This window comes from Bos indicus, chromosome 29, assembly GCF_029378745.1.
Source record: "Bos indicus isolate NIAB-ARS_2022 breed Sahiwal x Tharparkar chromosome 29, NIAB-ARS_B.indTharparkar_mat_pri_1.0, whole genome shotgun sequence".
Taxonomy (NCBI): Eukaryota; Metazoa; Chordata; class Mammalia; order Artiodactyla; family Bovidae; genus Bos; species Bos indicus.
Window position 1 is genome coordinate 22,994,643 of NC_091788.1, and position 9,054 is coordinate 23,003,696.

Below are 9,054 nucleotides of genomic sequence, written 5' to 3' on the forward strand. Positions count from 1 at the left end.
CTGGCTAGAACTTCTAGTACTATGCTGAATAGAAGTGACAAAAGCGAATATCCTTGGCTGATCAATAAAGTTAACGCATAAACAAAAGCTCCTTGAAGTTCCTAATAAGTATTAAAAGTATAAACGGGTTCTGAGATTAAAAAAAAAAAAAAAGTTGACAAATGCTATCTTAGCTATAAATTCAGTAGAAATGCATGCGCTATGGGAATGGTACAAGAACGCTCGTAACAGTATTACTGGTAATAACCAGAAAACCAAGCCTTCCCAGGTGCCTCAGTGGTAAAAAAAAAAAGAAAAAAACGCCTGCCAACGTAGGAGATACAGGAGATGTGTGTTCGATTTTTTGGGCTGGAAAGATACCCTGGAGAAGGAAAAGGCAACCCACTCCAGTATTTTTGCCTGGATAAAATCCCATGGACAGAGGAGCCTAGTGGGCTACACTCCATGGGGTTGCAAAGAGTTGGGCATGACTGAGCATACAACACTCAGGAAACCAGCATCACCCCAAATATCCAGAAACAATACAGTGGATCAATACAATGTAGTATAATCACACCATGTATGGTGTTTAGCAATAAAATTGAATTAGTTTTAATTAGATGCAAAAGCATAAATCTCCCAGAAATAGTTAGCAAAAAGGCAGAAATAATTAGCAATATTTCAATTACATAAAGTTTAACCATGCAAAACCAAAGTATGTTACTTACGGATGAATACTTAAGGGTAGGTAAATGTTGGGATACAATTAATACAATTACTCACCAAAAAAACACTCCAGTTCCCTAAGCTCAGACTGCTGTCCTGTATTGCAAACCACACAACAAATATTTAGGCCCTCTCTGCACTGACCTGTGACAACCTGGACTCAGGAAATTGACATATGCTGCTACTCTGGCTACTGCTAATGCTGTGAATAGTAAACTGTTCTTTGTCTCCCATCCAGGTGTCTCATAATCTTCTACCAGTAACCATAAAATTGTAACAGGCTACTTTGTCAACTTTCAAATGCAGTCAAGTCTCAGACTTTTCACAGTTCTTGCCATTGATTGTCAGTACAACAATGATAATAATGGTGGTGATAATCGCTAACGTGCATTCATTCTCTATTGTTAAATTTACAGTACAGCAGAGGAGACAGAAAGAAATGCAAAAAAGGCAAAATGGTTGAGGAGGCCTTACAAATAGCTGAGAAAAGAAGAGAAGAAAAGGCAAAGGAGAAAAGGAAAGATATACCCATTTGAATGCAGAGTTCCAAAGAATAGCAAGGAGAGTAAGAAAGCCTTTCTCACTGATCAATGCAAAGAAATAAAGGAAAACAATAGAATGGGAAAGGCTAGAGGTCACTTTAAGAAAATCAGAGATACCAAGGAAACATTTCATGCAAAAGGGGTAAAATAAAGGACAGAAATGGTAGAGACCTAACAGAAACAGAAGATATTGAGAAGAGGTGACAAGAATACACAGAAGAACTATACAAAAAAGATCCTCATGACCCAGATAACCACGATGGTGTGATCACTCACCTACAGCCAGACATCCTGGAATGTGAAGTCAAGTCGGCCTTAGAAAGCATCACTACAAACAAAGCTAGTGGAGGTGATGGAATTCCAGTTGAGCTATTTCAAATCCTAAAAGATGATGCTGTGAAAGTGTTGCACTCAATATGCCAGCAAATTTGGAAAACTCAGCAGTGGCCACAGGACTGGAAAAGGTCAGTTTTCATCCAAATCCCAAAGAAAGGCAATGCCAAAGAATGTTCAAAATACTGCACAATTGCACTCATCTCACATGCTAGCCAAGTAATGCTCAAAATTCTTCAAGCCAGACTTCAACAGTATGTGAACCGTGAACTTCAAGATGTCCAAGCTGGATTTAGAAAAAGCAGAGAAACCAGAGATCAAATTGCCAACATCCGTTGGATCATCAAAAAAGCAAGAGAGTTCCAGAAAAACACCTACTTCTGACTATTTCACCTATTGACTATGTGAAAGCCTTTGACTGTGTGGATCACAACAAACTGAAAAATTCTTAAAGAGATGGGAATACCAGACCACCTTCTTGCCTCCTAAGAAATCTGTATGCAGGTCAAGACGCAATCGTTAGAAATGGATAGGGGACAACAGATTGACTCCAAATCGGGAAAGCAGTATACCTTGACATCAAGGTATACTGTCACCCTGTTTATTTAACTTGCATGCAGAGTACATCATGCGATATGCCGGGCTTGATGAAGCACAAGTTGGAATCAAGATTGCTGGGAGATATATCAATCACCTCAGATATGCAGATACCACCACCCTTATGGCAGAAAGCGAAGAAGAACCAAAGAGCCTCTTGATAAAACTGAAAGAGGAGAGTGAAAAAGTTGGCTTAAAATTCAATATTCAGAAAACTAAGATCATGGCATTTAGTCCCATCACTTCCTGGCAAATAGATGGGTAAACAATGGAAACAGTGAGAGACTTTATTTTGGGGGGCTTCAAAATCACTGCAGATGGTGACCGCACCCATGAAATTAAAGGACTCTGGCTCCTTGGAAGAAAAGCTATGACCAACCTAGACAACATATTAAAAAGCAGAGACATTACTTTGCCAACAAAGGTTCATCCAGTCAAATTTCCAGTGGTTATGTATGGCTGTGAGAGTTGGACTATAAAGAAAGCTGAGTGCTGAAGAGTTGATGCTTTTGAACTGCAGTGTTGGAGAAGATTCTGGAGAATCCCTTGGACTGCAAGGAGTCAAAAGAGTGAATCCTAAAGGAAATCAGTCCTGAATATTTACTGGAAGGACTGACACTGGGAAAGACTCAAGACAGGAAGAGAAGTGGAAGACAGAGGATGAGATGGTTGGATGGCACCACCAACTCGATGGACACGCATTTGAGCAAGCTCCGAGAGTTGGTGATGGACAGGGAGGCCTGGCATGCTGCAGTCCATGGGGTCTCAAAGAATTAGACATGACCTAGTGACTGAAATGAGAGGAGACAGACCCAAAACTGTGATAAATGCTATACAAGAGACTAAAAGAGCAAACAGAGAAAGTGAGAAAAACAAGGAGAGATGCGGTTTAGACGTAAGGAACTCAGAAAATCTGTCTGAGGGGGTAATAATTATACTTAGATGTGAAAGTTGAGAGGATACAAGAAACATGAGAACACGCAAAGGCTGCGAGACAGGAACAGTGTTTTAGGTGTTGAAAGAAACAAAGGCCAAGCTAAAGATGAGTAGGTAAATGGCAGACAGGTATAAGAAGGTGTTAGAAAGGCATAGAGTGGGGGACTATTTGTGGAAGTCCTTGTATGCCTAGATTTCTTCTTTGGTGAAATAGTAAGCCATGAAATAGTCTTTAAATAGTATTTACATTTAAATTTTATGAAAAGCACTAGTTACTGACTGGAGGATGTGTTAAAAGATAGTGAGAACTGAGAAAAGAAATAAATCATGAGAGGTTGCTGCAATAAATCACAAGAGATGTTGGGGGTCCAGCCTGCAGTTGGAAACACTGCAAATGAAGGCACCTAAGTGGACTGTAGATACCTCAGTAAAAATGGAAAACAAACTGCTATTATATTGCAGCTGTGCAGGTGGAGAGACAAAGAAGATGAAAGATTATTAGACTTGAGCAATTTGTGAATCCATTTACTGAAATAGGGAAGATTATTAATGGTAGGCAATTAATACAGCAGATGCTGCTGGCTCCCCACAAATATCCTTTCTCTTCCTTGTTCTTTACTAACAAAATACTAATTATATGGTGCAGCAATGAGCTCTCACAAAAAAAGAACAAAAGAACACATTTCCTAGCCTTCCTTGCAATCTAAGAATATGACATAAACTTAAAGCTGTGTGCTCTGCCATTCTAAGTCACTTCAGTCGCCTTCAACTCTTTGCAACCCTGTGGACCATAGCCCACCAGGCTCCTCTGTCCATGGGATTCTCCAGGCAAGAACACTGGAGTGGATTGCTTTGCCCTTCTCCAGAGGATCTCCCCGACCCAGGGATTGAACCCTCATCTCTTACTTCTTCATTGGCAGGTGAGTTCTTTACCACTAGTGCCATCTGGGAAGCCCAAATTCAAAGCTACCAAATATCACATAAATGGCTTTTATGTCTATATTATATTCTAAGATGTGCGTAAGCATTAAATGAAAATGCATGTAAATTGCCTCATGCAGCCAGTTGCTGGCATAGAGATCATGAATGTTATTCTTGTTGATACTGTTATTATTATTAGGATATATTCTATACTTTTATTAATTTTCAAAACTATTTCAAAGTCTTTGGATAAGTTGTTGAGTGTCAGAATAAAGATAAAACAATATATTTTGTATTCAGGTCTTTTTATTGCAGGATCTATTAAACAGTTAATGGCTAGTGTAAGCAAAGTCCAAAACTAACATGCTGTAGATATAGCCATAGCATTTAACTTTTCTGAGTACAGGTTTTCTCATCTAAAAGATTTAAAATATAAGTAAAAATTATCTGATATATATAAAATATCACACAGTATCATTATCAAAGGGTTTTACTCATGAATACTGCCTAGATGTACAGCTAAAAATTCCACAATGTCTTGACTACCTCTCTTTGGACTTTCCACACAAAAAAAAGAAAGGAAACTAATCTAGCAAACTCTTAGAATAAGTAGATAAAGAATAGAAGTCTAAGAAAATACATGCCTTGTCTCTCAATGTATTGTACTTGCACACTGGCGTAAGGAGGCTTTTATTTTCTTGAGGACAAAAATAGTCACTGTTATGCATAGAATTAAACACAGTTCCAAGCACAGAGAAAAAAATGTACACCTTAAGCTTGAGTTATAGAATATTTTATAATTCCATATTTTAGAAAAGAAAGTAGAAAAACTGGAAACACTAACTTTTACTTCCTCTAATTATTTTTGCTGTACTTAACATAAAACAAATAGTTTAAAAAATATTTTCAAATTGTTATCAGGACTGGATGCAAAGTGTTTATTTCAGAATGTGGAATTGAAGTGAAGTGAAAGTCGCTCAGTTGTGTCCGACTCTGTGATCCCATGGACTATATACAGTCCGTGGAATTCTCTAGGCCAGGATACTGGAGTGGGTAGCTGTTCACTTCTCCAGGGATCGAAGCCAGGTCTCCCACACTGCAGGCAGATTCTTTACCAGCTGATGATATAGTTCCTTCAGATTATCTCCAATCTATAATAGTTCTCTCATGCTTTTGCCTTTCAATTTGCTGATTCCTCACCCTGGATCTAACAACTGTTTCTTTTTTTAGCTAATTTTTGCTTATTTTTCCACTTTACAACAGTTTCGACATCTTCCTTTCAAGCCTCACCAGTAAACCTCCTCATCTGGCCCCTGGTCAGCCTCCTCCCTGCTCCCAGAGCACCCTGGCCTTAGTTCTCTGGGAAATGTAGCCCCATTCTGGGCTTCCCTGGTAGCTCAGCTGGTAAAGAATCTGCCTCCAAAGCAGGAGACCCAGTTTGATTCCTGGGTTGGGAAGATCCCCTGGAGAAGAGATAGGCTACCCACTCCAGTATTCTTGGGCTTCCCTGGTGGCTCAGATGATAAAGAATCCGCCTGCAGTGCAGGAGACCTGGGTTTGATCCCTGGGTCAGGAAGATCCCCTGGAGGAGGGCATAGCAATCCACTCCAGTATTCTTGTCTGGAGAATCCCCATGGGCCGAGAAGCCTGGTGGGCTAAAGTCCATGGGGTCGCAAGGAGTCGGACACGAATGAGAGACTAAGCACAGCACAGCCCTGTTCTCAGTCAGTTCAGTTCAGTCACTCAGTCATGTCTGACTCTTTGCGACCCCATGAATCACAACATGCCAGGCCTCCCTGTCTATCACCAACTCCCGGAGTTTACTCAAACTCATGTCCATCGAGTCAGTGATGCCATCCAGCCATCTCATCCTCTGTCATCCCCTTCTCCTCCGCACCCAATCCCTCCCAGCATCAGAGTAAGAGATCTAAGTAAGCCCTGTTCTACCACCCTCTGTTGCTGCTGCTGCTGCTGTGTTGCTTCAGTTGTGTCTAACTCTGGGTGACCCCATAGACGGCAGACCACCAGGGTACCCCATCCCTGGGATTCTCCAGGCAAGAACACTGGAGTGGGTTGCCATTTCCTTCTCCAATGCATGGAAGTGAAAAGTGAAAGTGAAGTCTCTGTCGTGTCAGACTCTTAGCCACCCTGTGGACTGCAGCCCACCACCCTCTATAAGATTGCAAACTCCCTGAGAAGCAGGTGGAGTGCACTTTGTAAACAGCATCCCTTTCAGAAAAGCAGAAACATTAAAGAAGATAGATGTATTTCCTCACACACCATGCTCCCTCTCTCATACAGCGCTCACTTATTTGCGCTCTCTCTCTCACACACACAATCAGATGTTTGCACATGTCAGAGACCCAGATACATTTCACACCCAGAGAATATAAGGTTGAAGAAACTGCATAATCTACAAACCTCTGTCAACACAGAGGCGTATCCGAAGAGGCAAGATTTGAAGCCAACAACTCTAGATCAGTTTCTTGCTATTCCTGCAACTTCCCCTCAAGTCAATAGAATTGATTAGGCCACTATTCCTGTGGCCTAGAAACCAGAACTACGAAAGGTTCAGTATAGATCACTATCTCTACTTTCTCTCTCTCTCTCTAGTCGCTAAGTCATGTCCGACTCTTGCGACCCCATGTACTGTAGCCCGCCAGGCTCCTCTGTCCATGGGATTTTCCAGGCAAGAATACTGGAGTGGGTTGCCATCTCTTTCTCCAGGGGATCTTCCCAACCTAGGAATCGAACCCAGGTCTCCTGCATTGCAGGCACATTCTTTACTGACTGAGCTATGAGGGAAGCCCTATCGATCACTATGGAGAATCATAAAATATAAGTCAAAATTTATGCCAGCCCAAAGACAGCTTTGAGTTTCACTGAAAGCACGTTAGTAATACACACTCAGTGAACCCAGAACCCAAAAATAGCCCTTGGATTTACCAAGTGGTCTTCTCAGTTTACATTTCTTCCAGGAGTATAAAATAACATAAACATAAATACGGCCACAGACAAAAAATAAATGAATATTTCAAATCAGAACTTGCTAACAATGTCGATCAGTCAATAAGTCAATTTCAGCAACACTGACATTTTGCCAGCAGCATATCTTTATATAATAATTTAATGTTCTATTACACATTGCCCTTATAATTTCACTTTAAAAATTATTATATTGTGGGAAAACAGTTAATTGGAGATCACTGATTGTTCCTGTGTTCAACTGTAAAGAAAATAAACAGAAAATATAACAAATCCTAGAAAAATCTATTATGTCTGAAAGGCACAGTGTAAATATTCTCTCTCCAGGGAGAAATTTTATCACATGTAAATCAACTGTTTAACTTTCTCTTCAAAGATGATTTAGAAAATGTGTAATACACAGATTCAGGTTTCTCTTCAAAGGTGATTTAGAAAATATATAATACACAGATTCAGGCTTACCTATATTGGGGAATTTACTCTAAGAAATCCATTTTATATTAAAACACAAGAATAAAAGTAGCTCTTAAAAATTCATGCTGTGGGGGACTTCCCTGGTGGTAGTTGTATTTCCCTCTGTATTTAATTATTTTTGTTTAAAAAGGGAGGAGTTGCTTCAAGTGATACCATCAATAAAATGGAAAGAGAACCCACAAACGGAGGAAAATATTTGCAAGCCATATACACTGAACATATAAAGACTTCTTACACCACAATAATTAAAAGGCAACTAACTAATTTTTTTAAAACAGGCAAAGGATTTGAATAGACATTTTTTCCAATGAAGATACATGAATAGTTAATAAGCACTGAAATAGATACTCAACACTTCTGGTCACTGAGAAAATGTAAATCAAAATCACATTGAGACAGCACTTCACAACCACTAGGGTTGCTATAAATAAAAAAGACAGACAATCACAAATGTTAGTGAAGACGTGAAGTAATTGGGGTCACTATATACTACTTGTAAAAATACGAAAATGAGGCAGAAAACAGTTCAGCAATTTCTCAAAATGCTCAATATACAGCCACCATATTATTCAGTAATTCCAATACTAGGTGTATACCCAAGAAAAATATAAACGTATTTTCATACAGAATCTTGCAATAGATGTTCATAGCAGCATCATTCACAGTAGCCAAGGAAGTGGAAACAATTCAAATGTCCACCAATCAATAAACAGATTAAGTATGAATATATCTACAATGGAATATTACTTGACAATAAAAAGGAATAATGCAATGATACAAGTTATAACATGCAAAACCAGTTACAGAAGATCACATATTGTATGAGTCTGTTTACCAGAAGTGTTCAGAATTGGTAAACCTAGAGACAGTAAATAGATTAAAGGCTGCCTAGAGCTGGGGGTACCTGAGGTGGGGAGAGGGTGAAGGGGGAGTGACAGCTAAGAGGTTTCTATTTGGGGTAATGAAAATGTTCCAAAATCAGATTATGCTGATGATGGCAAAATTGTAAATATACTAAAATTGGAACTGTACCTTTAAAGTGGGTGATTCTTATTGTATTTAAATTATATCTCAAGCTGTTAAGGGGAGGAGGAGGATGCATAATAAAATAAGGCATTTTATTTCTTTGGTGTCTTTGAAGACTAAATAGTATGACTTCTTAGATCATTTATCACTTTACAAAAAAAAAAAAAAAAAAAACCCACTGCTTCCATGTTCAGATCTAACACTTAACAAGACATGAAAGTAAAGTGTCATTGAGACAACTGAATATCATCGAAGGCCCTGGAGACAGACCTACGAAAATATGTGCATTTTCAAGAAATGTGTACTAAAACAGACCCACAGAATACGGGTTCGGGACGGCCACAAGGGGAGTTTCCAGAGGCTGGCCCTGTCTCTGTCCCATCCTGTCCCAGAGGGCTTGGTATTTTCCTGGACCCACACCTGTTTAGCTTCTGGCTGGTTCCTGGGGCCTCTGGCATGGCTCAGGAGGAAAGCCCAAGTATCACGGGTAGGGGGAGATGGGAAACCCCGGAGCAAAGGATGAACAAGTATTTCC

General features: G+C 39.7%; 1 protein-coding gene across 3 annotated transcripts in view; it reads right to left on the minus strand.

The window, feature by feature from the left end:
- The window catches only part of ANO5 (anoctamin 5), an 87,957-nt gene that overhangs the window by 77,704 nt on the left and 1,199 nt on the right, over positions 1–9,054 (minus strand). The gene's annotated exons all lie outside the window — the stretch shown is intronic.